We start from the raw sequence: 10538 nt of genomic DNA on the forward strand, positions 1-10538 counted from the left end.
ATATCTGTCAGAATTTTCTTCCTTTTTCAGGCTAAATACTATTCTATTGTATGTATATACCACATTTTATTTATCCATTCATCCATTGATGGACATTTGGGTTGCTTCTACATTTTGGCTATTGTGCATAATGCTGCTATGGTTGTGGGTATAAAAATATTTGAGACCCTGCTCTCAATTCTTTTGAATATATACCCGGAAGTAGAATTGCTGGATCATACGATAGTTCTATTTTTCATTTTTTGGAAAAACTACCATATTATTTTCTGTAAGGGATGAACCACTTTACATTCCCATCAGTGGTGCACAAAGATTCCAATTTCTCCATATCCTTTTCAACACTTGTTATTTTCTGTTTATTTGATAGCCATCCTAATGGGTATAAAGTGGTATCTCATTGTGGTTTTGATTTCTATTTCTCTAATGGTTAGTGAGGCTGAGCATCTTTTCGTATGCTTATTGGCCATTTGTACATCACCTTTGGAGAAATGTCTGTTCAAATTCTTTGCCCATTTTTTAATTGGGTTGTTTGTTTCTTGTTGTTGAGTTGTAGGATTTATTTGTATATTCTAGATAATAACCTCTTATCAGATCTATGATTTGCAGGTATTTTCTTCTGTTCCATGGTTTGACTTTTCACTCTGTTGATTGTGTCTTTTGGCACGGATGTTTGGACTTTTGATATAGTCCTGTTTATTTATTTTCTTCTTTTGTTGTCTGTGCTTTTGGTGTCATAGGGACCATTAACTTTTTTCTAAAATCACACCATATTTATATAAATCACACCATATGAATAGTCTATATATCACTCCAGTCATACACATATTTTTTGCCTTCAGTAACACTCAACATTGTCCCCATCAACACACTCATAGGAATCCTAAGAAAAAATTCATAGGACAGCAATTTGGGCTGTTTTTCTATGACCATGGCCAAGACTTGGTCATCATGATTTACTGTGGCTCTGAAGTGAGTGAAGAGGACATTTGGAAGCAATTTTCTGGTGCAACAACTAGCACCAAGTAGATATCTAGGCCATATTTATTGAATGATCGAATGATAGTCTCATTCTTTGACATCTGAAAATATTTTCAGAATTTATTTCATGTTTCTTTTAGTTCTACCACAGTCATTCCCTCAGATGGAGCAGCTACGATTTGCGCAACTGGAAATTCAGTCCAACAGGTTGTCATTGCCACAGAATGCTTAAAAATTGTTGGTTTGAAAGACTTATGTCATCTCTCTAAGGCAAGTTGAAGTGATAGCAAAAAGTTGAGTCTCAGAGAGTTTTAAGGCTGATTTCAGTTTAAGGCTAACTGAATGGAAAACAAGACAGCCCATTGTGAAAGATGAAAATTCAAAATCTTACACCCTATCACTGCTCAGTGAATGAATGGCCTTTTACTATATAAACAAAGATTGTCAGAGAAAATCATGTCAAGTGAACCAGCTTTAACATGCAACTACTAGATTAAGAGCTCCTTGAAGGCAAGGGCCATATCTGTCAATCCTTGCCAACACACACACGCAGCCATGCATAGACACACATATGTGTACACATCTCAAAGACAAATAAAATTTTGTGTCAGTTCTCTAACTTAGAGTCCCAAAGAATTTATCTGTACCTATATAATTAAATTATATACACATACTAAATATGTCTAAATATAGTTTAATGTGAATGTCCATGTTCACAAATATTTTATTGGGTTAGGAGAATTCTGGCAAATAAATAACTGTGATTGAAAGAAGTATGAGAATACATTTTGATTTTGGTTGTAAGCTGACCTTTTGGGGAAAGCAGTATATTTTCTAATTATTCCTTGGCCAAAATGAAAAACTAACTGCGTTTCTTAAAAATAATTATTGTTTGCGTCTTTCTCTTTGGAGACTCTGATTTGTTTCCTTTTGTTTTTTGATATCACCACACTGGTTTCCCCAGAGGACGTTGACGTTGACAGAGAAAGACCAAAGGAACTTTTGTGACTTCATCCAAATGTCATAACAAAAGTAAGTCTTAGCATGCTTCTGAGGGATTGACTTTCAAGCAGGAACTAGGTTGTTTTGGAAACTTAGCTAATGACATTGTTATTATTTCTCATGAGTGATTAGGTTGATAGATCAGTCCCACTTGCATTTAGTGTAATCCCTCCAGAACTGAGTGGTGACCCATCAGTACAGAAGCTGTGTGGCCCTGAAGCTTGGCCAAAGTGCTCTTCTCTGTAAGAAGGATGTGGCATTTGCCTCTGAAATCTTTACATTTGGCTGTGAACTGCCCCCGCCCCCCAATACTGTTTTCTTAATAAGTACACCTAAAGATTTTGAGGCATCTTTCATCCTTGGAATATGAATAGATTTTGAAAATTTTAAAGGATAAATTTGCAAAGCACAAATGACATTTGTAAAAATTCAGGCAAGACACAAATATTACAGGTATTAGAATTCATTTGATTTGCAGTTTTTAATTGTGCCTGGCAGACAGTAGAAGTGCAATAAATATTTACTGAATGTTGAATAAATGAACTGAATTTGGAAATAAGCAGAGAGCCCTTGTTGCATTGTAAACCATTGCAGAAGTATGTTTTTACAGATATCATTGGGATGCAATCGTATCTTCTTGACCTTCTTATGCCTTTATTGATGTGTTTTGACTGATGCTAAGAAGATGCTGGTTTAAAAGGAGACGCCTATAATTTAAAAACATGATTTTTACCATCTCCTAACACTTCACAAAGGTCAAGAGGGTAGATAAACAACTTCCTACAGCTGCTGCTACATCTGGCACACGCCTGCAGCAGAAAGTGTGCGCTGAAAAGATAAACACGTCAGGTTGTATCTACTTGCATGCCTATGCTTTTTGTGTCTGAACTTGACCCTTAGCCATTAAGTTTAAAACCAGGCTTGACATTAATGAATAAAAATTCAAAAGAAGTTATGCTGAATTGAAATTACAAGCATTCCCAAGAGGACATATTTCTGTGATGGTTTTGAGGTTAACTTTGATTTTGTAATCCTAGCTCAGCATTTTATCTTTGTTGCTTCCTTCTGGGAATCATCTCATCTTGATTTCTGCACAGTTCCGGGTCCCTTATGATTTCCTAATTGTTCTGTCTAGGTGGATTTACTTATATATGGCTATATGTCAAGTGTTACTTCCTTTTGTGACCTCTTGAGGATGCTTCCAGCTCTGAGATTCTGCGACACTTGAGGTATATCTAAAATTTGCAGGTGAGTTTTCAAAGAAGTCATCACACAGAATTCTGTTCTAGCTTTCAAGTGAATAATCTGTTGGTTGATTATCTTGCATACTTCTTCAGAGCCTTAAGAAACCTATTCAGCCTGGATCCTTTCACTGAAGACTTTAGGGATTAGGTATGACTTTATAATGTTCACTCATTGTATTTGTGATGAACCTGGGAATGCTCTCAATGAACATTTATTGAATCAAACAGAGACTTCTCAATTCCAAGTTGATTTTCCTATCCAGGAAACCACAGCAGCTGTCAAACATAGTATTGCTGATTCCCTTATTTGCTAACTAAGCATCCAGATGCTATTATTCACATCATTTGGATCCGTTCACATATTCCTATCTCAAATATTTTCCATAGAACCAAGTTATGTCTTTATATAATATGCTTAAGTTTGTGAGAATTATAATTTCAATCCCCTGTCCTTGTTTATTGCCACAAATAATCATCGATATAAGTATATTGGTTTTCCTAGTATTATGTTCAACACATCTGAAACTTCTAGAAAAACGTTTGAATATTCTGTTTCTTTTTGTGGTGGCAAACACAGCCTCTCTGGTGGTCATTTCTGCATTGATCCTTGACCAACAAATGCAGGTATCCAGGCATGATGTTTACACTCTGTTTTTGCCAAATTGCTGGGTGAGCACTTTACAAGATCACAGAGTGTTCTCTATCTCCTCATTAGCATTTAGAGAACCTTGGCAACAGGGATGGAGCCATAGGAGGGAAGCTGGCTGCTATTTAAATGGAGGAAAGTCACTCTATGGCTGATAAGCAGGAGGAGTGATAAATTGCAATCGGCCTTTCAGCCTTAGGAATTCACAGTGCGGGCCTATCGTGAACCCGGTCGCATCTGATGAACTTTTACTTTTCACAACATCATCTGAGGGCAGCGATAGGGGTGAAGTAATGTCCTTGCATGGTCTGCATTGGATACCTGTCAGTTGGTTTACAGATAATCTACAGACCACAGAGTATTTTGCTGATGTACTTAAGACCAGAAACACAGCAGCAGGAAATGCTAAGTTCAGAAGGCTTCTAGGAATAAGAGTCGCCAGTCTGCAGTATTACATTTCCGCTTTAAGAAAGATCAAAATATTGTTGATAAACACTAGGTTTTAGACCTGTACAAAGCCCTGTAGATGCATGCTTGTTTTTCTTTAAACTTAGGAATACTGTACCTGTTGACATAGTAAATACTAATAAAACTCCAGGGATGAACTGGGAAGCCCCTTCATCTGCACGGGGCGGGGGGCATAGTTTGAGAAAAAAGCGTTGTTGACCCAGTTTGGTTTCTAGTTATGCTCCACTGGTGCACATTTGTGATTTCTGCATTGTCTACGTGAGAACCTTCAGGGTTGTGATGGGGGTGTAGAGTGTTCCTGATGTCTAGCACAGGGCCTGATAATCACAGTTATTAAATAAATATTTGTGAACAAATAAAAGGCTAGAAATATGATTTACTGAGTCACATGCCTGGCTGTTCTCACTGATGCCTGTTTTGGGTTAAGTTGCTGTGATTGAGCAACAGGTATCCAGCATGACTGTGAAGTTATAACATGGATGGATTATGGAATTATGCCTATGAAGTCATATCATGGGTGGCTTTTGGAATTAGGCTCTACTTACGCACATTCCTGATGGCTACTGCGTATTTAATGCTGGGCAGAGGACAATGAGGAATGAGAAGAATGATGCATGATCTCTGTCTTCAAAGAGTTTTTAACCTAGATGGGGAGACAAGACTAAAAGACTTTCAACAATAGCATATTCACGGGAGTCTAAATGATATAGTCTAAATGATATAATGCTAAATTGTTTATCCTAGGGTGTGAGAGCTTGGGGGCTATTACTCTCATCATCTGGTTTTATTCCACTTCAGACAGTTCATGGCATTAAGCAGAATTATAGAACGTTAGGGTGAAATGAGACCTCTCAGGAGTTTTGATACTTTTCATCCAGCTCATTTTTTTTTAGATGAGAACACCAAGAGGTTAAGTGTCTTGTCCAAGAGCACATGATTACACAGTCAGTGGCAATCTTCACTTATTTCTCTAGGATTTTGGTTCCAAAGTATGCTAGGGCCCCAGGCTCATGCCAAGAGTTTGCTTTGTTTCTAAACGAAGCCTTTGTTTTGTGATAATAAAGCCCCTATTGCGTGGGTTCTAAGATAGATGCAACTTACCCTGAATTCTACTCCTTAGCAAATATATTAAAGTTAGTTTCCACTGTGTCTGTATTTTCTTTCTTTCTTTCTTTCTTAAAGAAAAACAGCCCCTTAGGATTCTGCCCATAATCTGCACAGTGTAAGAAATGTTGGAAGTCATGCATGTCATCTGATATTTAACAGTAAACATTTCTTGAGCCCAGTGGCCCAGGCCCCTGCTCTTTCCATCCACCACCTCACTTAATCGTCATAATCACCCTATGAGGCAGACAGGGAGGCTTAGAGAGTTTAAGGAACTCATCTAAGTTCTCAGAGATAGCATGTGCTGGGGTTACAGTGTGAACCCAAGAAGTCAGGCTCCAGAGCCTGTGGCCTGAACTGCAGCTCCACAGTACTCGTGCATTTTAAATGCCAGACCCCTAAAAGTTGGCATGGTGGGAACCCACCACACCTCCGAGCCACTGGAGCATTCCAACATCCATCCGGAATCTTGGCTGCACCCTCCAGCTAGACTGTCTGTGCTTCTCCTTTTCAAATGTTCACATCTTTTCAAGAAGGAGATATCAGTGCTAGGACTATCTCAGGCACTGTTTATCCCGCTGGGAATTTAAACATAAGAGTCATAACCCAACAGCTCTTATATTTTCAGTGACTATCCTTTCTCTTCCCTCCCCTTCCCTCCCCTCCCCTCCCCTCCCCTCTCCTCTCCTCTCCTTCCTTTCCCTTTCTTTCCTGCTTGCTTTTTTTCCGTCAGATTGAGTGAAAAATCTGGAAGGATTGAATTGATTGGAGAATGTTACAACAGCTATAGAATTTACCGTACCTTATAGAACTGGTGATTCGGTGAAAAGTTAATTATTTTAAGCGTTTCTCCTTTTCCTTAGCCCACTTTAAAATTTTTTTTTAAGGTAAAATAAGAATGGAGAAACAGGAAGCAACCTCGTGGTTTCAGCGTAGCTCACCCACTGATCCTTCCAGGGGAGCCTCCTGTCCTTCAGAGCATTGGAATCTAGGACATCTAATCCACCCAGAGGGGGCTTCAGATTTGATTAGGCCCTTGGAATTCAGCTTAGAAAACGAGCTGTTAAAAAGTTGAGGCAAAATGGAGAGTGGTCCCCTGACTCTTTGGGTGGGTTGGTGGCCTCTCTGAGCAGGAAGTGTTCTGATGTGCTGACAATGAGGAAACAGGCCGTGTTTTTGTTTATTTTCTCATAAAGTGCTGATGAACAAATGAGGGAGTTGCATTAAGGGGCTCCGAAGGCAAGCTGTGAAGAGAGATTGGGGTTTATCAGCCTTTTAGCTTGGTTTCCTTTGGAAAGAATGCTTATGACATGGCCGGGCTCTGCAAGCCCGCCGGTCCGCCCCCTCCTCTTGGCGCCCCTCCTCCCCTCACACCCCTTGATAACTTTGAATGCCTCAAACTAATGTCAGCCCTTTTTGGCAGACGGGGAGAAGGTAGGCCTCATGGATTCCTTAATAAAAGAAGCAAATGCATGAGAGATAAAACCAATTTCCACACACTAAATAAGCTTTTTTGTTGTTTTATTGTGCTTGGCGTAATAGTTCTAAATTTAATTTCTGGACTCCTTTTGTTATAAAGCAAAAAATAAAAAAATAAATTAAAAAAAAAAAAAGAGATGCCTAGGAAATTGGTGGTGGGGAGGCAGGGTTGGAGAGGGATTCTGTTGGGAGGAACATTCATATTTTGGGGGATCTAAGATCTTACCTGTCATAAGAGTGGAAGAACGTCAGAAAAATAAGGGAAGCATTGCCTATAGCTATGAATAAATCTGTCACTTGGAAGATAAAAATTCTTAAGCAGCATACCTTAAAAAAAAAAAGGATGAACTTTGAATCCTTGGTGGAGCAAGGCATGAAATAAAGAAATAAGTGATCAAATAAATTTAAAATAATTAAATACCCCAGAAGCTTGCTTTGCTGCTAAACTCTGTGTCCTTACAAGTTTCATAAAGAATGATTCTAGAGCAGTCATTATCACTGCTCTTCAGTTGCGGTTACATCAGCTTCAGAGGTCATTCCATCTTCCTCTGGGGGGGAAAAGAAGTCTGTTTCCCTGAGCTAGAGTTGACATCGTAGGGGTAAGGTAATGTCTGGTAAAAGAACTCACTAAAAATCAAGTTTGACCAGTGTGCTTCTGAGTCAAGGGATTTAAAATGTTTCACAGATGATAGCAGTTTTAACCAATGTGACCTCGAGTAATCCAATAAAAAATAGCAATAAGTGGTTCAGAAATGGATTTGACCCATTCCTGAAGGTTTTTTCAGGTGTTTTTGTTTTTAATTTCTTGCAATGCATGAATATACAATGAAAATAATAATGGGGATTTGGAAGTAATTGGATTATATATTGGAAGAAGATGAAATATTTGATGTGAAACTCAATCTGCTCAGAAATCAAGACTAGCATACACTTTGCTCTTTCTTGCTGTGTGTTTTAATATATGTGAGGATCCAGTATCTGACAGCTGAAGCATTTATTATCAGGTACAAAAGAGTAATGTGGTCTAGTGGAATCTCCAGCTTGGTATTCACTAAAAATGAAGACCAATGCAAGTTAGTGGAGCCAGTCAACAATACTGATGGAGAGAGCTTTTTATTTCCTTCTTGAGTGGGCATGCTGATGGAATGTTACCATGGGGGAGTGAGTATATGGGAATTTTTGGAAAATGTTCTAGTTACTAATCTTTAATGAGCCTCAGTTTCCCCGCATGAGGGTGGAGGTGATGATTGTGGGCTCTGGAGCCAGACTGCTGGAGTCAAGTCCCAACTCTGTGAGTAACCAGTGGTCAGCTCTTGAACCAGGTTACTCTCTTCTCTCTGCCTTAGTTTCCTCATCTGTAAAATGGGGGCATCATAACCTACCTCATAGGGTTGAGGGGCTTAAATGGGTTAACACTTGTAATACACTTGCAACAATGACCAGAACAGAGTAGACACCTCATAATTACTTGCTACTGCTACTAATAAACATCACAAATATATGGATTCTTCTTTAGAATTTGCCTGGATTCAGTTTTTCTAGCTGAAAAACTAAAATACATAGGGTGATGAAACATTGTTTAAAACTAAAAGGTTCAGCACTTCCTGGATGTAAGGTACAACTGAAGAAAAAGCTGAGTTTATTATTAAATGTCATTGTGTTACTTTGAAGAGCTCCCATAATATCAGTGGTCTAGACATCCTAGGACTTTAATGTGACCTACCAAAAAAAATAATAACACATATGGCTTATAAAAATACCATACAGGAAGGCCTCAGATCAAAGATACTATTTAAATGTGAAGAATTATTATTTTTATTTTTTCTATTACTCAGAATTTCCTACCAAAAAAGAAAAAAAATAGGATTTTAGTGAAAAATGCCCCAGCTTTTGTTTTGATATGAGCTAACTACAGAAATAAAGGAGTAGGATCAGTGTTATGAAAACTAAAATTACAATACCATATTGTAAATATTATGAATTCGTTTGGAAAACTTCAACCTCAGCATCTTTCATCTTTTTTCCACGTTACGTCCCTTAAAAAAAATTGCCTAAGATTCGTGAGGCTGCATATCAGAAGATTTTTATTTTATGATTTTGATTTTTTTAAAAAAATCTTGATTTTGGTTAACAGCAGAATGTGTTATTAGAGACCATCTAGTTCACTTTCCTTGTTTCACAGGTAGGGAAACTGAGGCCCAGAGAGAAACAGTGCTTCACTCCGCCGGGTGAGGGTGGAGCCCAGACCGGAGCCCAGACCAGAGCCCAGGCGGTGCCTAGCTCTGGCTCTTCTGTCTGTACTTCCTTCTGCCTTTTGGAAAGATGAGTGTTTGCGACAGCATCCCTGCCCACCGCCCCACTTCTTCTCCAACATTTCTTCTATTTCTTGCTTTAATTTCGAGTTAGTCTGGAATCCTCAGAAGTTTCTGAGTCTCAGCCTCCTCATCTGTAAAACCAGATGATTATCACCTGGTTTGCAGAGCTGTGGTAAGGTCTACATGAGGTGACCTTTAGGAAATGCCTGGCAAATGATGAGCTTTCAATAAATATTGTTGTTGAATATATTGTGGTCCTGAGAACCCATGTTTTTGAAAAATATTTATATCTTAAGACAGGCAAGAAATTGTTTAAAAATATGTTTTGGGGGAGTCTGGGTTCACCGTGCACATAGCAAGGCTGTCTCTCATTCAGAGCTGGTGAACACTGAGTGCTTTTAGTTTGTAGATGGGTCCTGCTGAGTAGTAGCTGAACAAAGGACAGAAGAGGACTGGACTCTAAAAGCACATCTGACTATAACCACTCATTCCTTCCTTCAAGGATAGGAGGTGTGGGCTTCCCTGGTGGCGCAGTGGTTGAGAGTCTGCCTGCTGATGCAGGAGACACGGGTTCATGCCCCAGTCTGGGAAGATCCTACATGCCACGGAGTGACTAGGCCCGTGAGCCATGGCCACTGAGCCTGCGCGTCCGGAGGCTGTGCTCCGCAACACGAGAGGCCACAACAGTGAGAGGCCCACGTACCGCAAAAAAAAAAAAAAAAAGGGGTAGGAGGTGTTTCTGAATATGGAAGAGTGATAACAATATAATAATCATAGAGCAGTTACGTTTTAGTGGGGGCTTACTATGGGATGGGCACTTGCCAAACTCTACACAGAGGTGTCCCCTCCAAATCTCACAGCCACCTTATGGGGTAAGTTCCCATTTTACGTATGAAAAGCTGGGGCTTAGAGTTTAGTAACTTGAACAAGGTGAAGGATACAGTTAAGGCCCAATCCAGACTTTCTGATTCCAAAGCCGCAACTTTTTTTTTTTTTTTTTTTTTTGCGGTACGCGGGCCTCTCACTGTTGTGGCCTCTCCCGTTACGGAGCACAGGCTCCGGACGCGCAGGCCCAGCGGCCATGGCTCACAGGCCCAGCAGCTCCGCAGCATGTGGGATCTTCCCGGACCAGGGCACGAACCCGCGTCCCCTGCATCGGCAGGCGGACTCTCAACCACTGTGCCACCAGGGAAGCCCCAAAGCCCCAACTTTTAACCCCTGTCCAATTTAAGTGACTTTTCCCAAATTGTTGGTGGTCAAATTCATCAAATAAGTACTCAATTTTCTACTTTGCTAATGTAG

General features: G+C 39.6%; 1 long non-coding RNA gene across 1 annotated transcript in view; it reads left to right on the forward strand.

Moving 5' to 3' along the window:
- The window catches only part of LOC132484423 (uncharacterized), a 79285-nt gene extending 76080 nt beyond the window's left edge, over positions 1-3205 (forward strand). The window contains exons 2-3 of the long non-coding RNA XR_009531189.1: positions 1943-2010; positions 3116-3205. This is a non-coding gene — a long non-coding RNA (uncharacterized LOC132484423). The remainder of the gene's footprint in view (positions 1-1942; positions 2011-3115) is intronic.
- Positions 3206-10538: the final 7333 nt, after the last annotated feature.

This window comes from Mesoplodon densirostris, chromosome 1 (genome assembly GCF_025265405.1).
Source record: "Mesoplodon densirostris isolate mMesDen1 chromosome 1, mMesDen1 primary haplotype, whole genome shotgun sequence".
Lineage (NCBI taxonomy): Eukaryota > Metazoa > Chordata > Mammalia > Artiodactyla > Ziphiidae > Mesoplodon > Mesoplodon densirostris.